Source organism: Nanorana parkeri, unplaced genomic scaffold (assembly GCF_000935625.1).
Source record: "Nanorana parkeri isolate BGI_ZX_2015 unplaced genomic scaffold, ASM93562v1 scaffold82, whole genome shotgun sequence".
NCBI lineage: Eukaryota > Metazoa > Chordata > Amphibia > Anura > Dicroglossidae > Nanorana > Nanorana parkeri.
In genome coordinates this window covers 1,821,044-1,842,745 of record NW_017306350.1, presented here as the reverse complement: position 1 = coordinate 1,842,745, position 21,702 = coordinate 1,821,044, and positions in this window count along the sequence as shown.

Below are 21,702 nucleotides of genomic sequence, written 5' to 3'. Positions count from 1 at the left end.
TCATTCTTTGTGTGTTGACAGAAATGTCACAAGGGTGCGGGGGGTGCGGCCTGCACCAAATGACACCATCAGAGGGGGTGACACCAAAACTACTGTAATTTTGGTGTCACTCCCTCTGAAAAGTCGGGCACTCGGTTATGGACCGAGAGCCTGACAGATGCACGAGAGAGCAGTGACGTGCAATTACGTCACGCACATGCACGATGATGTCCCAGTGGGGTGTCACCCAGCGGCCGCTCCTGTGTGTTGACACACATTGTATTAAGGTAGCTCAACAGACATTATGTTAAGGCAGCCCATTCACCCTGATTGAGCCCTTAACATATGTCAATGAACCAAAAAAGGACATGCACTTCTATTGGACAACGCAACACACTGAAATGCACAGTGCATTCACAAACTCTACATGTGTTGGTGTACATTAAAGGGCAAGTGTGTTTGCTTAAACTATAAATGCCACAGGAAAAATAGCATGCCAGCGTCACAGAATAATGCAACACTACAGTAAGAATCCTTACAGTTTTTTTTGCATTTCATGAAGTCTCCCTTCATATTTCTGTCATGTGTTCTTCATAGCTATAAAGAAATGGCCACACGATTGTACAAATATAAGTCACTCACATGCATGAGAATCATTAAAAAGTTATATGGTGAAAAACCTAACTGTAAGTACATGTGCACAGTCTTCTTTTGGTGCCCCTGCAAAGTCCCGCAACTACCTGTTGATCCTGCCAGTGAAGTCCCAGTAATGCCGTTTCCTGTGTGTCAACAATGTTGCACTCCTCCTGAATTCAGAGCAGAGTTGTCACTCTTATGTAAGATGTGTCTGCTTGCACTACAGGTGGAGGAAAAAATATTGCAGGGGGCGTAGCTATAAGCAGTGTCCCTGCTGAGTCATAAGTCCGCAGCTTGTCAATCAGCACCTGGCCACATCTAGACCTGCCCACTGCTTTCTGGATTGACAGTACTGCCTCTGATTCTAAAACCCTGTCACTGTGAGCTGCAGTGTCTGGGAAAGGGAGCGCGTGAGACACAAATGAAGGAGGATTTGGCAGGTAAGGTATGGGAAATGTTTTGTTTACTTTATGAGGCCTGTGCAGCACATAGTAAGTGGAATCTGTAATTGTATGGACTGACACGGGAGCTTTGTGCTGTAAATAAAAGATTTATTTACAGCACAAATATACAGCAAGAAGTGTAGTAAAAAAAAACATTACCAGTGTATTAGAAACAGCACCCAAAACAAGGTGAAGCAGTCATCTGATCTATAAAACACACATTTTGTGTTCTAAAAAGCAGCCTTCTCTAGTCTTTCGTTCCTGGCTGTTGCTGCTTAGTTGATATTCTTCCTTTGGCTTCCTCTGCTCTTCTTCTGTGTTGCACTACTTGTTTTGGTCACAGTCACAGCCTCTATTATTTCCACAATATTTATGGCTCCTCTTTCCAAGACTACCAGGGTTTATTAATTCCTTTAGTTCTAGTCTCTCCACACTTAGGAATTCTCTCTTAGATTTTTATTTTAGGTTTTCCTTTTCATGACAGTAATAGGGCTTGAGTACCAGAGTGTCGCTGTCAAATGCTGGCTTCTGCATTTAAAAAAAGCATAGCTCCGATGCGTGTGTTCAAATGCAAAAGGCTGCATTTCATCTGCTTTACCTCAAATGCAAATGCATCTTAAATAGGACATGCTGCGTCTAAGTAGCGTTGTCACTCTCATGTAAGATTCCATTTGCTATTATGAAACAAAAAGAAGAACAAATAGTGCCAAAGAAGTGTGTGTTCCAATAAATACACCAAAACCTAAATTGATTAAAAAAAGTAAGGGAGGGTTATGACTGCTCTCAGTTTCTTTTTTTTTTTTGCCATCTCTGTCCCCTTGACTCCCTTTCCAATTGCGAAACAAGAAGTAAGAGGTAATCCCTGCAAAGTGATTGAAATCCCTGGGGGTCAGCCAGGTAACATGAACTAGTATCCCCATTGGAAGATTTTCCATCTATTCTTGTTTTGGTGATATTCTTTCACTTTCCAAGGGTCACCAGGGCAAATAGAGAGGGTGTATCTCCAACAAACACACAGACAGCAATAAAAGCCTGCCGGGTGTTCTAAACCCTCTCTACTATCGTTTTTACGTTTTTTAAAATATCTGCATGGAGTTCCGCTTCAATTCTGCCACTACAAGCAAAGACTTTTTGGCCTCAAGTATCAATGGTTCAGAACTATGAGCCGTTACGTCCTCACAGAAATTGACTAAACGCTGAAAATCTGAATCTAACTGGGGCCTGTAAGGAAATAACCATGGTTCATAGGCCTCAGTCACACGGACGTGCAGAGCCATACAGCATGCATGTTCATCCAGCAATCTATGCCCAGGAGTGACAGCTGGTGCTTGCAGCCGCCTGTACAACTCAATGACAGGATATGGCTCCACGCCAGAAAATGCCGACCCAAACCATACAGTAAGAATACACGCCCATGGATGCAGTTTACCATTTACCAGTGTGCAGCCGAATCCTGTCATTGAGTTGTCACTCCTGGACGCAGGTTTCTGCATGGACATGCACGCTGTACGGCTCTGCTTATCCATGTGAATGTGGCCAAAGGGCCCGTTCACACCAAAATCGGAAGGTAATTGTAAATCTACGGAGAGTCTGTTGTAAATCTATGGAGAGTCTGTTGACTTCCGATTGTACCTTCCGATTTCCTTCGGATCGGTTGCGCTGCAATCTGTTTTTCAATGGATGCTAACGCAAGGTCACCGAAAAAATTAATGGGTGTGAATGGGGCTAGTTCACACCCCTGTGTTGCGTTATGTTGTTCTGAAAAAAAAAGGAGTGCATGTTCTACTTTTTTTTCAGCGCAATGTAACGCAACAGAACGGAGCGGTGTGAACGGGTCCCATTCACACTCATTCATTTTTTGGGTTAAATTCCGTTGACATTTGAAAAACGCAATGGATACAGTGTGAATGAGGCCTTAAAGTGGACCTTTTAATAAACATCTATAGAGCCCACAAAATAGGGGGAGGAAGGTTAATGAAGTATAACAACAAAGATTATTGTTGAGTCAAGTTAAATGGAGGGTCCCCTGCTTCTATGTATTATCAAAAGATACAATTGTCCCCTAAAAATCACATCATAATACAGCTGTCCATGTCCATGTTGATATGAAATCATCTTACAAATGATTTCATACTTACAAGCTTATTTTAATTATACTTATAAATTCTTTTTTTTTCTACTTCCTGGTTCTTTTTGGCACAAATTATGTAATCGTGCCCAAGCATTGCATCCTGGGAAGGTTACATCAGCAGTGCTTTGTTGGGAAATCTCATCTGTAATCTCACAAAATTTAATGTAAAGGCAATTTCCTCCCCTGAGATGATGTGCATGGTCACATGTCCTAGTCACAGTTGCCAGAGTTCCAGTAAGTAAAGGGAGATGGATTCCTCTGCACTTAGTAAAAATAGCCATTGTGAGAAGAATGGAGAGGAAAAGAACTATAAGTTATGCAAAACAAAAAAAGTCTGCAATTATCTAAAAGTATGTGTTTGTATGTAGATTTGTCATTACTAGGGATGCACAGATACTTTTCGAGTACCAGTGCAGATAATTGGCATTTTCATGAGAACTACCAGGGTTGCAGCGGTTGCAGCTCCACCACTCCACCACTATCCTAAAATCATTAGTCGATATTGTTTTAGAAAAACTGTCACATGACAATAAACAAAAATGTATCAGTACTCGTACTTGTAAGTACTCGGCAAGTACCAGTACTCGTACTCGCAAAACTGGTATCTGTGCATCTGTGCATCCCTTTATTTATATTTATAAAACCAAAATCATACATCAAAACAGATGTACAAATCCCAGGAGCTCCATGTGCTCCTTACAAATGAAAGCTGCCTCCTAATTTTTGAATTTTTCTCTAGTGTAGTCTTGGAGCTCAAAAGTATCGGTACATGTACTCGTACTTGCACCGAGTACTGTACTTTGTATATATGCAACCCTAGTCCTTACTAAACATTTTTAAAGGTGTCTTTGTTCTTTGAAGATATGGGTAAAGTTCCTCTTTAAGCAGTGATACTTGAGGAGCCCTTGCACACCAGATGCATTGGGTTGTTCTGTACACCATTCCCCATCGCCGTCCCAATGCATAGGTAAGGCAGTTTGCCTTGTCCCTAGTAACTACTACATGCACTACTTGTTTTCACCAAGGGTGAATATAACAATGAAATGTCATTTTGTGACATTTAAATACAGTTTGACGAAAAAAACTAAATAGTGCAATGAGCTGAATTCGGTTCATTGTACCACTTCTCTGACAGTGCACACCAGTGGCCATATGGTAGTGCACACTGCAGGTGTGAGCTGTCCCCATAAGACATTGCTGAGTGCCTCAGTACAATGCTTCTTAAGCATTGTTTATTGAATTTAGTAAATAGCTGCTACACTGTCACCACTGACTGGTTCAGTCCATGGTAGTCACCCCATATAATTTTATCTGCCTAATAAATAAGATTACCCTGTGTATATTGGCAGTGAGCTCTGAAGGGAACCATTTTAAGAAGCTTAGCCGGCACAGATGGAAGCTGGTGTGCCTCATATTTGAATATAAAGAGGAAAATGCAATCAGCTGTGATATGACAGGAAAGCATCTGTTACACATAGCAGAACCTAGAAGGAACCCCAAAGCAATATGGTTTTTAATGGGATGAGAGAAAGGCATTTACATGGGATTAAATAGTAAAGCAGAAGTCACATTACAGACAAATACAATAATTAGAAATTATTATAGAAAAGGTATTAATTGGGAAGATGTATTCAATTATTTTATGTTTATTAGCAGTCACAGATGGCATTGTTATTAAAGCCTAACCCCAACTGAATTTCTTCTTTTAGGTGTGGCTAGAGATGGAAAGAGTTAAAGTATCTATGGGATTATCTCTGTCTTGTTTTTAATTTCCTATCCAAAACAAAATTTAAAGATTTGGCTGGAACTAGAGTCAATATGGAAGGGCTGAGGGGAAGAGGGAAGCCATGATGACGACTGTCTATTGGGCCTCTTTTTTCATCTCATATGTTTAAAGTGACTAATTAAACTCAAGGGTTAATTTTGAAAATACATTCAAGTACCTTAACTATTAACAGAAATGTATGTTGTAATGTAGCCACTGCTCAAAGCTCACTCCTGTGATGGACTACAATCATATGTTTTGTTTACAAATTTTTATTGAGATTGTAGTCCATCAAAGGAGCGAGCTTGGAGCGGTGGCTACTTAACAACACACACAGGGACCATGGGGAACAAAAGTAGCCACCCTCCAGGAGAAAGGACAGTGTCAGCACCAATTCAGAGATGATTTGAGGATCTACAGCCGAGTAATACACAAATAAGATACATTTTTGTTAATATTTAAGGTATATGAATGCATTTTTAAGATTTAACTCCTGAGTATAGTGTCAATAAAACACTATTAAAGAGCAATTACATGCAACAAGTGAAAGCATTCAGTGAGCAAGAAATGCTATCCAGTAAACACATCAATTGTGTTAATATCTTAAAGTTTTCCCTGAACCTAAGTTATTTGTGTTCCCTTCCAAAATAAGTACATATACTTCTATAAGTATTAGTAGAGGGGCAGCAGGAATGTACACCCTAAACACTAGCAGGGTTATTCACAAAATTGTGAAGGGTTTGGAGATGTCAGGAGAAGTGAACAATCTAGGACAAAATAGCTGATTTGGAAAGATTCTCCAATTCAGCTCACTTTCCAGTTCAGCTATGTTGTCCTAAATTGTTCACTTCTCCTGCCTTCTCCAAACTCTTCACCCTTTTGTGAATAGCCCTGTAAGTTATATATATATAACTTCATCTGCATGCTTCCTGTGTCACCAATTACATTTGATCTCTAAGGTAGGTTTTAAACTGTAGGTTCTGTCAGTCTTATTACAGTACAGACACTTTTTACATCTGACTTTCCGTGTGTGAGAAACAGCAAGGAAGGTGTTCCTGCATCACCAGCAGGTGTGTTCCAGGATCACCAAATTATAGGGAAAAGGAAGTTGGATGCACTGGTGTAGGGCATTGAGTAAAAAACTTACAACTTAGCAGGTAGGCTAAGCTTCCTGTGGATCTTAAGGTTTTTTATTTTTATTTGTGACTGGATTGTAGCTTTAGATTCTTGATTTCATAAAGAATTAGTCAGTTGTGTCAAAGTGATCACTCATTCGGCTAGTTTACTTATCAGAGTGGTTCATTTATACACGTGCACTTTACATTAAAGCCCATCTCCGGGTAAAAAGAAAAAATACTCTTGCAGTGGAGATGCCTCCTCACTGCAAGGGTTAACTGCTCATTTATGTCTAGGAGTATAGTGAATAGGACTATTACTTACCTGATCCTCACTCCACTGGCAGTCGCCACTCACTTCTCCCTGCTCCACTCCAGCCAGTGCACTGTTCCGCAGGGCTATGGGCACCTACATTAGATGGGATGATGAATGCGAGCCTCCAACTGCCAGAGTGTAGGGGAAAAGGCTACGGATGCCAGTCTTGGAGACAGTGGGGATCAGGTAAGTAAAAGTCCTTTACAAAGTTCCTCTATACAAAAACAAGCAGTTAACCCTTGTAGTGTGGGGGTAACCAAATTGCAAGGGTGGTTTTGTTTGTTTGTTTTTATACTGGAGATAGGCTTTAAAGAAGAACTCCGGGCAAATGTGTTCTTGACCCTTGCAGTGGGGCTACCCCCACACTGCAAGGATTAAGTGAACGTTTTCATCTAGGAGCTAAAAGAGTTATACTCACCTAAATTGCCAAGCTGGCTGACTGCTTCTCTGGTCACTGAAGCCTGTCCCCTCTTACGCTGCAGAATTGGAATGTTTCTCAGTGTCTTTACATCTATACATAGTGTATAGAATGTGATGGTTTACAGGACTTTAGACAGCTGCGGAAGAGGGGGAGAGAGGCTCCAGGGATCGGTCTAAGAGCAAGCTGGCTCCTAGGATCGGGGGAGTATAACTTTTTTTTAGCACCTAGACAAAAACGAGCACCTAAACCTTGCAGGGTGGGGGGTAGCCCCACTGCAAGGGTTAAGAAAATATTCTGCCTGGAGTTCTGCGTTAAATATACACATATTGCTACTTTTTAAATCAGTGAAGTTGCTCTTAACAATTTTAAACCTCAGCCTCTGCCCCCAATATATGCTACTAGAAAATGAGCACAAATATTCTTCTCCGAATGCATACACACAGGGTATTTTCTTCCATCAGATTATAGTTTTCTTAACTCACCAATTGTTTTCATCATTAATAAAATGATGCCATCAATAGAGGATTTCCATTTGTACAGCAATATGAAATAATGGTAGCTTACACTCTAACTTCCTTTTTGAGCACCAAAGCCATTAATAAAAGTATCACGGAACTATGGAAGACGAGACAAGGGAACATCATTTGCAGACAGAGGTAGGGCTTTAATTATTTCAAATAATAGATGTGGCTTTATGCATTATCGCTGCTCTGCAGGTGCTGTTAGACTATGTGGCTTGATAGTGTAATGTTTGCAAAACTAATGCGGTACATATAAACAACAGCACACAGTGTTTGCTACATTTCAGAGCTGCCTATCTTGTTTATTCAGCAACCTGGTTCCAAATGCAAAACAAGCTGATTATTTCTGGTGCTGAAGTGGAATGTAGTGTATTGCCTTATCACACCATCTAATCCCTTTTCTAAATAATAAGGGAAGCTACTAAATAAACTAGGCATGCAGGCATGCGTTAACTATTTCTTTTCCAGAGGATTATGCCAAAAGTTTCAGCATACAAAGAACGCTTTAGAGCAGGATAATAGCCGCTCTATATATACTACTAACACCCCACTGGGAAACCCAGATCATATTTGGTGCTCTTATATCTGGACCATACCCTTCTGCAGGGTGCTGCCAATTAAAACTCAACTCCAGGCTCTGGTATCCACCTCCCCCAAAGTTTCCCCCACCATTTAAGCACCCCTGCTCTTCTAGCAACTACAGTACCATTCCATCCCGATCTCAAATACACCAACTGTAGGCACTTGATTTATCTCATACATGGAAAGTCTGAAACAAAATGTCAACACTGATAAGTATCTCATAGCCGCCAATCAAATTCTAACGTTCCTTGAACATTTTAATGTGGCTGATGATACAAAAAACAATGAGAAAAGAAGTTGCACAGCAAGCCTTCAGGAAGTAGTGACCCTGTTGGGTGCTCTCTGGGTTCCAGCTTCAGCGGTTTACAGAAAACTTGCAAACAAACAAAAAAATTAAAGGAGAGCAAAAAAGTGTGACCTACGGGGATATTTTTTGCAAAACTGCCCTTTGTCGTACCATAACCATTGGCTATAGCAAATACTTTTACAGTTGCAATCACCATAAAGTGTATATAAGTACCAAATAAGGAAAGTTAAACATTTCCAGGAACAAGTGAGACTTTTCATTGCATGTATTCTAACATAAAGTATTATATTACTTGCAGCTAATATAGTGCTAGGCAAATGTTATAGGGGCAGTTATCTAATCTTTTTAAAGTGAAAAACAAACAATCCCCTGTGTATTGTCATTGTAATATAAATATAAGGTTTGTACAGGTATGCAGAGATATTAGAAGCCATCACTTAACAGCCTGATCTCCAAAATGATCAGCTGGTATATGGGGTGCCTTTGACCACAAGAGCTGGGAGAACCTCTTTCTCTGCAGATAAAAAAAAGCTAAAATGTAATTTGTAAACCACCAACTCACTGTAGATAGAAGCTTACTGTGGAACTTTCAGTAGACTGTAGATAGAAGCTGCAATGCAGGTCTCAGCAATACATGTAAATGTGCATACTCAGAAGATATTAACATACACGTCCATTTCCATTGGGGTCGCTAAGGCTAAACTCCTGACACAGACGTGAATGAACAATTGATAGGCAGAAATTTCGATTTTATATTAGCAGTGATTTATCTCACACAAGAGAGAAAGAAAGAAACATCAAGTCCTAAATCTGCAATCCTTAAAAGGACACTGAGTGTATAGATTCACAGAAGGAGATTGTTTAAAATAAACACTGTGAGAGGGATTTATCAAAACTGGAGCAGACAAAATGTGGAGCAGTTGCCCATGGCAACCAATCAGCTTCTCTCTTTAGTTTGTTCAGTTAAGATATGAAAATTAAAGATAGAAGCTGATTGGTTGCTGTACACAGCTGCTCCAGATTTTGTCTGCTCCAGTCTTGATAAATTCCCTCCCATATGTCTAAAACTTTTCTTTTAGGGTAGAGTGGGGAATGGATAAAACCCATTAACTTTTTTTTCTATGCTGTATGTGTCCCATTGGGTAGATAAATTGTCACTTCAGAAAGCGAGAGGAAATCTCTTTAACGTAAAGAAAATTCTCTGGCAGCTGTCACCTGACCAAGTGTCTACAATGAAAGATTTTCCCTCTTCCTGCTCTTGAGACAATTTAGATTTTTCTATAAATTTCAGTCCCAGTGGCAATGGTCACAAAGACATACTGAGAGAATGAAGATTCCTAATAGATACACAGAGAGCAATAAAAACTGGACAGAGATTACAACCCTTCCTCAAAGGGAACACCTAATCCTTGACTTCAGGGAAAGGATCTTGGACAGATAAAGTATGTCTATAAAAAAAGGCCAATAAGTTAACAGATGTAGGCTTAAAGTGACACTGAACTCAAAAGTTAAATACCAGAACATTCAAATATTTTTTCTGTATGCTATGTGAATAGGAGCACATAATAAAAACATAAATAAGGTTTTTCTGTAATTTGACTGCAAAAGTGGAAATACACTTTAAATGGAGAGAGGACTAATAATTCTGAATCCTTGAAAGGAAAGGGTGAGGTGATAATTACACCTATGTAAAGGTGTAGGCAGGGATTGTAATGTCAATAAACACAAGAACAACAGAAGGATGTTAAAGAAGGATGTCCTTACAGTTAACAGCAAAAAAATAGTTTAGGGATACAATATTCATGCTTAAAGGAGAACTATGGAGTTAGGGATTTTCCCCATAGTTCTCCGAAGGGTAACGGGAGGACACAAACTAGCGTCCTCCCGTTACCCAAAGCTCAGTATACCGCGAGCTACAGCTGGCGGTATACTGAGACGCCGCAGCCGGAGCGGATCCCGACATCGATGTCGAGATCCGCCCATCTGCGTGAGTGACAGCTGGCTCTGCCTATCTAGAGGCAGAGCCAGCTGTACCCGCCCCCTCCCCCATCCGTTCCGCCAGTCAGCGCTGGTGGATCGGAGCGGGGAGGGGGAAATCCATCCCCTCCCCTGTCACGGCAGAGAGCCGTGACAGGATCGAGAAGTGAACGAACACCGGCATGTTTTTCGCTCACCTCCCTATCTACTGAGCCGACCTGTGACAGTCTCATTGTCACTGGTCGGCTAGAACTACCGTGTTTCCCCGAAAATAAGACACTGTCTTATTTATTTTTTTGCACGAAATAAGACACTAGGTCTTATTTTCGGGGGATGTCTTACCTGGCTGGGGGAGGACTGGACGAGGTCCCGGAAGGCGGCGTGCTGTTGCCGGTCCCGGCGGATGTCGCTTCCATCGTGCGTGTGTGCGGGTCGTTCTGTTGCGTTACATTGCGCTGAAAAAAAAGTAGAACATGCACTCCTTTTTTTTTCAGAACAACATAAGGCAACACAGGGGTGTGAACTAGCCCCATTCACACCCATTCATTTTTTCGGTGACCTTGCGTTAGCATCCATTGAAAAACAGATCGCACCAGCTGATACGGATCCCGACAATTATGTCTGGATCCGCCCAGCTGCGTGAGTACCGGCCCCATCCCCCGTCTGTTCCGCCAGTTAGCGCTGGAGGATCAAACAGGGGAGGGGAGAATCCATTCACTCCCCTGTCACGGCTCTCTGCAGTGACAGGATCGAGAAGTGAGCGAACGCCGGTATGTATTCGCTCACTTCCCGATCTACAGTTTCATTGTCACAGGTCGGCTCAGATTATGAGGCTGAGTGAAAAGCACTCCCCTCATAGTTCTCCTTTAAACATGCCTGACCAAGTATTAAATATATGATTGCATAATTCAGTAAAATTCGTTTTGTAAAAGGCAGAATTCACCTTCCAGCAGCTAAGGTTGGGAATCCACCTATGAGCAATAGAAATAAGTCTGAAAAATAACGGAAGCAGAACTACCTTCCAGGAACCAGATCTCACAAAGGACTCTGAAGTTATAACATCTCACGCAGAGGAAGAGTACAATCAGTCAGGTAAAAAAATTTCTGTCTGTTAACCTACCAGGGACTTACAGAAATTATTAGTGATTGATGCTTCCTTATGAGTAAGGAGCAAGCCAAATCACGGAAGGGACCCTCACTATCCCTCACTACTATACTAAAGTAAGGAACGTCAGATGCAGGAATCTGAAAAAACTGTGTTTAAAAAAAAATTGAATCAAGGAGTGTATGAGAGTGTATCCATTCAAATAATCCTCCCAGAATGAAGGAAGGGATAGTGCCCAAGGGATAATTCAGCAACGGTTAGCATAATACTAGACAGATACATAGCCAATTTCAGTTTCTATAAAAAAAGAATCAAAAGGAACAGAGGGATAGCTCAACAAGGTGAACTATGGTGATAGGAGTTCACACATTATTCCAAAGATCCCCCAGTGTGAGGAATGGGAAGGCTCCTGATACACTCAATTACTCTGTAAGCCTCTCTGCAGGAACTGTGAAAGTCAAGGACATTGACTCTTTTTGGTGAAAGTGTCCAAGGCATTCCACTATGGGGAAGCAAGAAAACAGGGGGCACTACAGAGGACATAAAAGTCCATGCAATGGATAATGAGTAAATAACTACTGAAATACACTGAAGGGTCTGGTGTTACAAGGCTAAGGGAACAGTGGAAACTGGTCCCTATATGACTGTTAAGCCACAAAATGCCTACAGAGAAGAATACGGCTTGAACAGGATCAAGCATCATAAGGATTACATATGCAACGTAATGGAAAAAATCTCCTCTACAGAAAAGAGTGTGGGATTGAGTGAGATACACACTCAATCGCATGCAAAGTAAGATACATTTCTACTAGGGTAGGTATCATAAATGCCAAGGTGCAAGGAACTCAGATAATTCTGGAACAAAAAAAAAACAATGCATGATACAAATGCCAGAAGAGGAGTAAGATAAAGAGTAGACCTACGGGGGTAAACCTGTTAGAATATGAATTTTAAAAAATGACCCAATAGGACACAGCAAGTGCTGATGAGGGTTGCAGGAAGCCAGATGTGACCAAGTCACTATAGGCAGACACTGGAACTGGACAAGAGACCAGATGATCCATATGGCAGTGAAGAAGCAGTAGCTGCAACAGTGTAGTCCTTCATCTACGCTGAAAGGTGGGAGAAGGAACTTGGAGTGCATAACACTTCACCTAGCACATGACATAATTGCTAAGATCCCACAAGCTTAACCACCATGGTGGGAAAAGTTAGTGGGCAACTATGCCAGCTATGAGGTAGCTCTAGTACTTCAATTCAACTGGCCTTACTCACTATGTGAGGTCTTAAGAGACTGGACACACCAGAGGTTGTGCCACGGCACACCAGAAGTGTGAATGGGGGCTTACAGACATCTAGACAAAATTATCAAGAGTCAATACATCCTCACAGAGCATTACTTGCACAAGATGTGTCCCATAATGATCTGGACCTACTTATTTGTATATTAAAAAAAAAAAGTTAGATTGTGCAGCAGGACTGGATCACATGCTAATTTCCAGTGTTACTTGACTGTCTATGACCAGTTTTATATGATGTTATTAATGTGGAATTAAGATTAGGGATTTTGTATATCTTACAAGTTGTGGATGACTTGTTGCTTATAAACAACTCCGGAAAATGTAACTGTTATCACTAATAACATGTTTTGCTCAGGACAAGACAGGCTCCATTCACATACAGCATTTATGTTTCCCGCACAGTTTTCCGCGGAGAAGACCATGCAGGATGAAAACGCTAACATTTTTAATCTGCACAGATGCCGCTTGTTTGCAGCTTATAAATAGCCGTGCAGGAGGAAGAGGAAGTGTGAGCGCGCCCATGACGTAGGACGCCGGACCGAGACTCCGCCCACAAGCCCGACATGCCACGGAGTTGCGCTGCTCAGTAAAGCCGATCTGTCTGCCTGGTCTCTCCGTCTCCCCACACACCCGCTCCCAGCAGAGGAACACTGATTACCGGCCAGAGACGCCGCATAGCCTGACTGCCACCCCGCCGGTCTCCACTCTCTCCTGGCCCCGGACCTCCGTCCCTCCTGGAAAATCCACTCTTGTGAAGCAGCTGCCACTCCTGGACCACCGTTGAGGTAACAACATACCAATCCCCCTGGCTCTGCTATTCCATCAACAGTTGGGGATCAGCAAGTAAAGAAAATCCCTAAAGGGGATATCAGAGGCACGTAACCCGGCAGATGGGTGGAAAAGAAAAAAAACAACAGCAGCAGAAAAAAGCACAGACTTCAGCGCAGCAGACGCCGTCAGAGATGGCAACAAGGAACAGAAGCTCCACGCCAAGGATTGGATCCTACTTCTCAGGTACTCGGTCGAGATTGTCATTAGAGGGGGGCTCTATACCCGGGGCATTGGTATCCCCTGCCAAATGGAACTCTAATGGGTACGATAATACAATGCAAGAAGGGAATGTATATGCGCGTACACATGCCGAATCACAGGCGGAAATATCATCCAGGGGGAGAGAGGAGGTACAAGAGGGGATAAAGCAGAGTACAGCCAGTGTAACAATCGGTGACATGCGGGGACAGGAGAAGGAGCAAGAGGGTGGAAAACAACAAGACATAGGAGACTGTTTGAGATCCCACCCAAATAAAGAAGATATGGAAAGATACATAACCAGGCTGGAACTGACATATAAGGAAGAGATAAAGGACTTAAAATCAGATATCATAAATATAGGAGAAAGAGTGAGAGGTTTGGAGGAAAGCCTGGATATATGCACTTCCAGAATGGAGTTGCAACAGCAGGTTATCAGCAGCCATTCCTCACTGCTCCAGGACATGATATACAAAATAGATGATATGGAAAATAGGAGTAGGCGTAACAACATAAGGATACGTGGAATTCCAGAGACAATAGAGACTCCTAATCTGTTATTAACAACTAAAGCTATATTGAAAGATACAATGGACAGAAGCCCAGAAAGAGAGTTGATAGTAGATGGGGTGTATAGAGTACCAGGCTACCCCAGAGGAGAACATATAAGACCCAGAGATGTTATCTGTCGCCTACACTATTATACTGAAAAAGAAACTATTCTGACAGCGGCTAGAGTTAAGAAATCAATGACATACCAGGGTCAGGAGATAACCATCTATCCAGATCTCTCAAAACAAACACTGACGCTCAGAAGGGCATTACAACCTGTACTAGGAATCTTACAAGAAAAGGAAATAAGATACAGGTGGGGATTCCCTTTTCAGCTAACAGCTGGTAGTAATGTGAAAACAGCAACATTCAGGATAATAGACGATTTACCAAGATTCCTAGACATCCTGGAATTACCATCAATAGAACTAACAGAATGGCCAATAGACTTAAATAAAACTGAGGAACTCCTAAACAGAAGATGGACAGTAGTAAGGCCCCACGGAGTTCCAAAAAAATGAATAAAGGAAAAGGAGAACTAAAGGAACTGATTGAACTAAAACTGGAGAAAAAACGCTGTCTATATGAAGGATAGGGGGTATTAGTTTAGGGGGTATTAGTTTAAGTATATACAGCAATACTATGTCTTCCTGGAGTATATGAGGTTTGGGGTGGTGGGGAGGGGGGTAAAGGGGTAGAGGGGAGGAGAAGGGAAGAGGGATAACACTAATAACGAATTATAGAGCACAAGATCGGAATATTGGATAAGAAGTAAACGACATGGGCTTGTGAGGGAACGAGTGTTCGGCGGACCTTCATCCGGCCCTTACAACCTCATATAAGTCCATATAATAGGACTATCTTGCACGATATACGTAGGAAGTTAAGGAAAATGTCCTACACGCAAGAATATAATAAAGGTATATATGGAGATCAATGTCATGGTGAAAGTAAAAAATGGAAGTTTGAAAGTAATGCACAGGTCTTATGTATACTATGTCCGGGGCGACAAGTAGAATTTAAATGAATAAGTTAACAGTGGTAACATTTAATGTAAGAGGATTCAATGTGCCAGAAAAACGATCTCAGGTTTTATATTATTTTCACAAGAAAAGAGTGGATATTTTATGTTTACAGGAGACACATTTTAAAACGGGTAAATCCGGTTATTAAAGATAAAAACTACACAACATGGATACACAGCACAAATCCGGATAAGAAAGCAAAGGGAGTATCAATAGGTATTCACAAAAACACAAAGCTAGACGTAAAGGACACAGTTATAGACGAAAAAGAGAGATATATATTTTTGAATTTTTTTTATATTAATCAAATATATTCACTTGCGAATATATATGCACCAAATAAGGGACAGCACAAGTTTTGTATATGGACACTTAACAGATTGCAACAATTTGAAGTGGGCCTAAATATAGTAATGGGAGATATGAATTTAATATTCGATAATCAATTGGATACCACTGGGAAACCACACATAATGGGAGGGGCCTTAAAAAAACTTAAAAATAAAATGGATAACATGAGATTGATAGATGGATGGCGAATATTGAACCCCACGAAAAAAGATTTTACATATCATTCTTCGGTGCATAATTCATATAGCCGCATAGACCATGTCTGGATACACCAGAAGTTGCTGGATTCTGCCCCGGAGATTGAGATAGAATCGATAATATGGTCGGATCATGCACCGTTATGTCTGTCACTAAAAATTGAAAAAATGTATAGAAAGATGGGAAATTGGAGACTGAATGATAACCTGTTAAAAAGCATAGCTTGTCAAGAGGAAATAAAAACCACTATTGAATATTTCATAAAAGATCATCAAGAAGATACCACACCAAACCCTATCCAATGGGAGGCAATGAAATGTGTTATAAGGGGAATATTGATCAAGCATGGTGCCAGATTAAAGAAAGAAAGGGCGGGCATATTAAAGGGACTGTTTGTGAAATTAAATGAATTGGAGGTGATGAATAAAGCGAATGTGACAATAAAAATCTCCACTCAACTGAGGGAGGTAAGAAGGAATATTCGCAATATTCTAGACCAACAATCGCTGATAGCCAGAGATAAAGGAAAACAAAGATATTATGAAGAGGGAGGTAAAAGTGGAAAGTTACTGGCTAGGACAATACACCCAAGGACACCAAATACTAGAATAGTGCGAATTAAAGATGGAGGGGGGAACATGCAGCATTCACCATCCTCGATAGTAGAAGTCTTTCAAAAATACTATGCATCCCTATATGCACTACGAGGTAAATATACGGAAATGCCAAGGGACAATTTTATAAACAAAGTGAGGAAATATATAGAAGAGGCAAACTTGCCGACATTGAATATCGAGGAGAGTGAAATGCTGAGTTCGCCATTTTTAGGAAAAGAAATAAAAGAGGCGATCTCCACACCACAAAATGATAAGGCACCTGGTCCAGATGGGTTCACAGCCAGATTCTATAAACAGTTCGAAGGAGTGCTAGGTCCTTTTTTTACAAAAGCATGTAATTCAGTCACAGAGGATAACCCCTTCCCCATACAGACAATGGAGGCACATATATCTGTGCTTCCAAAACCCGGGAAAGATCTATTAGAATGTGGACACTACCGCCCAATTTCTCTTATAAATTTAGATTTAAAAATATATGCAAAAGTATTGGCCAGTAGACTAAAAAAGGTACTGCCTAAAATTATTCACTTAGATCAAACTGGATTTGTAAAGGGTCGGGAGGCCAGAGATAGTACCACTAGGATCATTGATTTAATAGAATTAGCACAAAAGAGGGATATACCACTTCAGAAACACCAGTCACACATACCCTGTCGGTAGTTTATGGCATGTTAAGGGTGGAAGAAGATAAGGGACATACAAAGTATATGAAGAGATGGGAACAAGAAATGAGGACAGAGCTATCTGACAGAGAGTGGGAAAGAATATTTAACATGACACATAGATCTGTCGTATCTTCCTTCCACCAAGAAAAGAATTACAAAATCATATCCAGATGGTATAGGTGCCCAGAAGGCATCAGACATATAAACCCAGAAGTATCAGATAGATGCTGGAGATGTAGTTGGGAGGAGGGGACATACTTGCATATCTGGTGGAGCTGCCCTAGATTGCAGCCTTTCTGGGAGTCTGTATTTGAAATATATAACGCCATAGAGACACAAAGTTTGGAAAAAGATCCTTTTATGGCATTATTGTCATTAATACCTGGACCCCTAAAAAAAATAAAAAGCGAAATCTTAAGATTTGCATTGGTTGCAGCTAGGATATGCATATCGCGAGGTTGGAAGTCAACGATATCACCCACAATAGAGAACTGGGTTAGCACAATGGAGGAAATAAGATATATGGAGGAGCTAAGTGCAAGGGACTTAGATAAAAAGGAGAGCTTTTATAAGATCTGTGGAAATTGGGAAAACTATATACAGACGGAGAAATTTAGGTAGATCTATGGAGAAGGATAGAGAAAAGAGAAGGAACCTAGGGAAAAAATGAAATAAAGAATCCATAGTGGGGTAATGACTATGTGGCCAAGGACATAGATAAGACCTTGGATTAGATGTTTTAGTTATCAGAGTAGAAATATGACCTGTATGAGTGAGAGACAGTATGGAATATGAATGCCTATTGGAGGAGTGGGAGAAAAGGATAAGAGGTAAGGAAAGGAAAAGAAGTGAGTGCACAGGGGGGGCGGGGGGGGAGTAGAACATATTAACTAAGTAGGTATACTTAGACACATAAATGACACTAGATTTGAAGATAAATAATAAGCACATAGAATAGGATCACAAATGCATAGAGAAGGAGATCTGATTAGAAAGGAAGTGATCAGTTTACACTTGAAATTTGCTATGAGTTTTATACACGAAGGATAGACACTAGAGTAATAGGGGGAGGAATATAAGATAAGTAGAGGGGGGGTTAGAGGACACAGAGGGGAGGATAGAGGTACAACGACACAGGGTTTTGATGGTCTCCCTCACACTCCTCCAAAGGAAGGTGCGAAAGAAAGGAACGAATGATGGGAATGTGGATGTAATTGGAGGAGAATGAGTGAGAGATGTAGATATGTTATATGTTGGAGTTTTTTTTCCTGTATGACATACATTAACTTTTATAGCATGGAATATGTAAATTGTATGAAATTAAAGAGTAATACAAATATATTAAACCAAAAAATAAATAAATAGCCGCGAACATGAGAAATCTGCTGGATTATTGCGTTTGTACTATTTTGGGGGCCCTGCAATCGTCTGAATGATGTACATTAAAGTGCATTGTTCTCTCTGTTTAGAGCGGCTCCACGCGTATCCGTACAGCAAAACATGTGCGGACAGCCGCTCCAGTGTGAATTGAGCCTCACATACTTGCATCAGCTAACTCAAATACAACATGTACACTGAGCCAGTATCTGTCTAAACACCTTTACTCATACACATGTTCTAACATTGAAGTTGGTACATTTTCACTCTGGCTTCTAAAAGATAAAGTCCTTTAAGGGTTGTTCTACTGACAAGTGCCTCTGCTCAAATCTTTCATGATTTTTCATTCCTTCAATGCATCCTTTAAGAGCACATCAAAGACAATACCTTGGTGCTTTCACAGAAACTACAGAGATCACAGTGCTTTTTTTCCCTATACTCGGTATTGAAATAAAACAGCCATATATGTTTATATTACCTGCCTATTAGCACCTAGCATGATGCAGTAACACATTTGTGGAGTTAATTAGCACTGCAGGGAATGAGACATGATTATCGCTTCACTCCACCGACACTCCCGCCATTCCCCCGTACTTCTTATATCTTCATCATTACCCTTAGAAAACACAGGAGGTGTTATCTCCTCTGCTGCCGTCTTCCTCCCATCTTGTTTCTCAGTGCACATTTGTTAAGCAATGATAATTTTGCTTTGATTGTAAAGCATTGATTTCTGATTCTATTCACGATGTACATGGAGGGTGAACAACCAGAACAGCTGTGCAACCGAAAAAGGGTTCTTTTAATAATCGGCCAACTAATCGATTTTGAAAATAATCGTTAGCTGCAGCTCTACTTTCATTACCTGATTTCATAAAGAAGAGTCTATATACTGTAACATTTTCATACTTGCAACTACACTACTGAATGAAAAAAGGCACAACAGTTACTAACTAACCTCCTGCGCATTATATATTATGAATCCTGTAGCCCCTGGCTTATTCGAACTATAACATCTTCACACATGTTCATTGACTATACATTAACATCGATGCTTTCAAGAGTGCACTCGCTGCATCAAAGACTTTCACACAGTCCTGTGCTGCAGGCAATACATAGGATTCTGGTTTATATTAATTGAATTTGTAAATGTAGAGGGAAAACAAGAAGTCGTGGCAAGCAAGTGATTCAGGGCTTGGGGTAATAAGAGGTGTATTATGATATGCAAATATTTTCTATCTTATGACATGTTCCAAATGCCACTTTTAAGTGTGTTTTTTTCATATGGTAAGGGCCTGTGTGCACTGAACAGTTAATGGCTGTAAATCAAATTAAAATGAGAGATCAGTCCATAGAAACGGTTTCCATGCGCTGGGGGGAGAATTAGCTGTGCACCATAACTCTGGAATGGAGGGTGGATTGAAACATGCCACCATTTGATCTGTGTTTATCACGCCAAAACTACAGCATGCACAAGTTTGCAAGTGCACTGTTACAGCATATGGCATGTAACAGTAGCTCCCAGTTCATATTGGGTGCACAGTTTTAGTATACTACACTGCAGCACTACAATCTGAACAAGTCCCATTTGCCTGGGAAATGCCCAATGCTTGACACACAGTAAATAGAAGTTTGAACTCAAATCTCCTGCCATCCCATCTTCCAATTAGAGTACTACAGCAGCCTTCAAAATTCTCTAATTGGACTTTGGATCAGCAGGGAACTGTTAAACTGTAGCATGTACGGTCCCCAATAGAACATATTAGGAGGTTGATCAGGCTGATCAGCACCCTACTTTTTAACTATAAGATGATCATACAGTACATTAAAGGGAATTATTGACAATACTGTTGAGGTAATGTGCTTCACTAACCTGCACATCTAGCCCATGCAACAAATCTATATCTACAAAGTGACTTTACATTCCCACTCCTCATTCCCAAGGAGGAATCATACTATTGTTTGTGAAATTGATAGAGTAAGCTGAGTTTGCCACTGGAAAAAAAAGAGAAACAAATTGAAGAAAAAACTGATTTTAACATGCAGAGAAATAAAGAAGCTGGAAAAATGTAAAAATAATAAGGAAATGGTGATCAACGCAGCCTACCAAGGTGGAAATATAGTCTTCTTAAATATGATAATTTTCCTGATTATCATATGCAATTCTAAAAAATATATGACCTTAATTTATTCCCAGCTCAAGACAAACATCAATTAAATCCACCAGGGAAATCACATATATCTGTGAACCAAAATCTCAATGAGAAAGATAGTAAATGTGTAGACACAATATTAAGACCATTTTAACAGTCCCTTCCCTCATATACTGAGGATACAAGGGACTCTGTAAACAGACTAGAATATCTTACTGTATTGAGTGGTGTTTTACTTGCCAGCTTACATGTAGAAGCACTCTACAGCAATATTAAAGCTGGTCTGGGTATAACGGCGTGCAAATATTTCCTAAAAGTTATACTGGATAGATTTTAGAACTTCTGAAATTCATTCTTGAGAACAATTATTTAATATTTAATGGTAAGGTCGATAGACTTGTTTGAACAGCTAAGGGGACAAACATGCTTTGATATATGCTAATCTTTTTCTTGGTTGGTAAGAAGATACTGTGTTTTTTATTGAAGAAATGCAGGAATATGCCCTGAAAATATAGTGGAGAAGATTTATTGATGACGTGTTCATCTTCTGGAATGGCACTTAAGTGGAATTTCCGGAATTTGTCCAAATAGTAAATCAAAACTTAGTGGCAATGTATTTTACAAATAAATGTTTTGAAAAGGATGTGAGTAGTAAAAAAAGAAAAATCTTCAGAAAACCCAAATTCACCAAGAGTCTCCTACATTGGACAAATCATCATCCAAAGTTACTTAAAAATAGGCAATACCCACAGAACAATGTATGCACACTATGCGCAATTGTTCCTCACAGGAAGGCTTTTTGAAAGAAAGTAAATGTCTATATAAAGCTTTTCGGAGAGAGGATACCCTCAAAAGGACCTTATATGATCTTTTGAAAGAGTAAAGGACAGGTCTCGAGAATCATTATTGTAATCTAAAAAAAAAAATGCTGAAAGTGAGGTGCTATGACTGATTGGTACATACTATAGTCAGTCAGGTAATATCTTCAATATCTTGAAGAGATGTTGGTTAGTCCAGTTGGAGGATAAAGATCTAAAGGCTGTTCTACCAATGAACCCAATTGTGACTTTTAGGAGGGCGAAGAAATTAGGGGCATCTTGGTACAAAGCTAGAGGATAAAGGAACCAACAAGGCAAAAA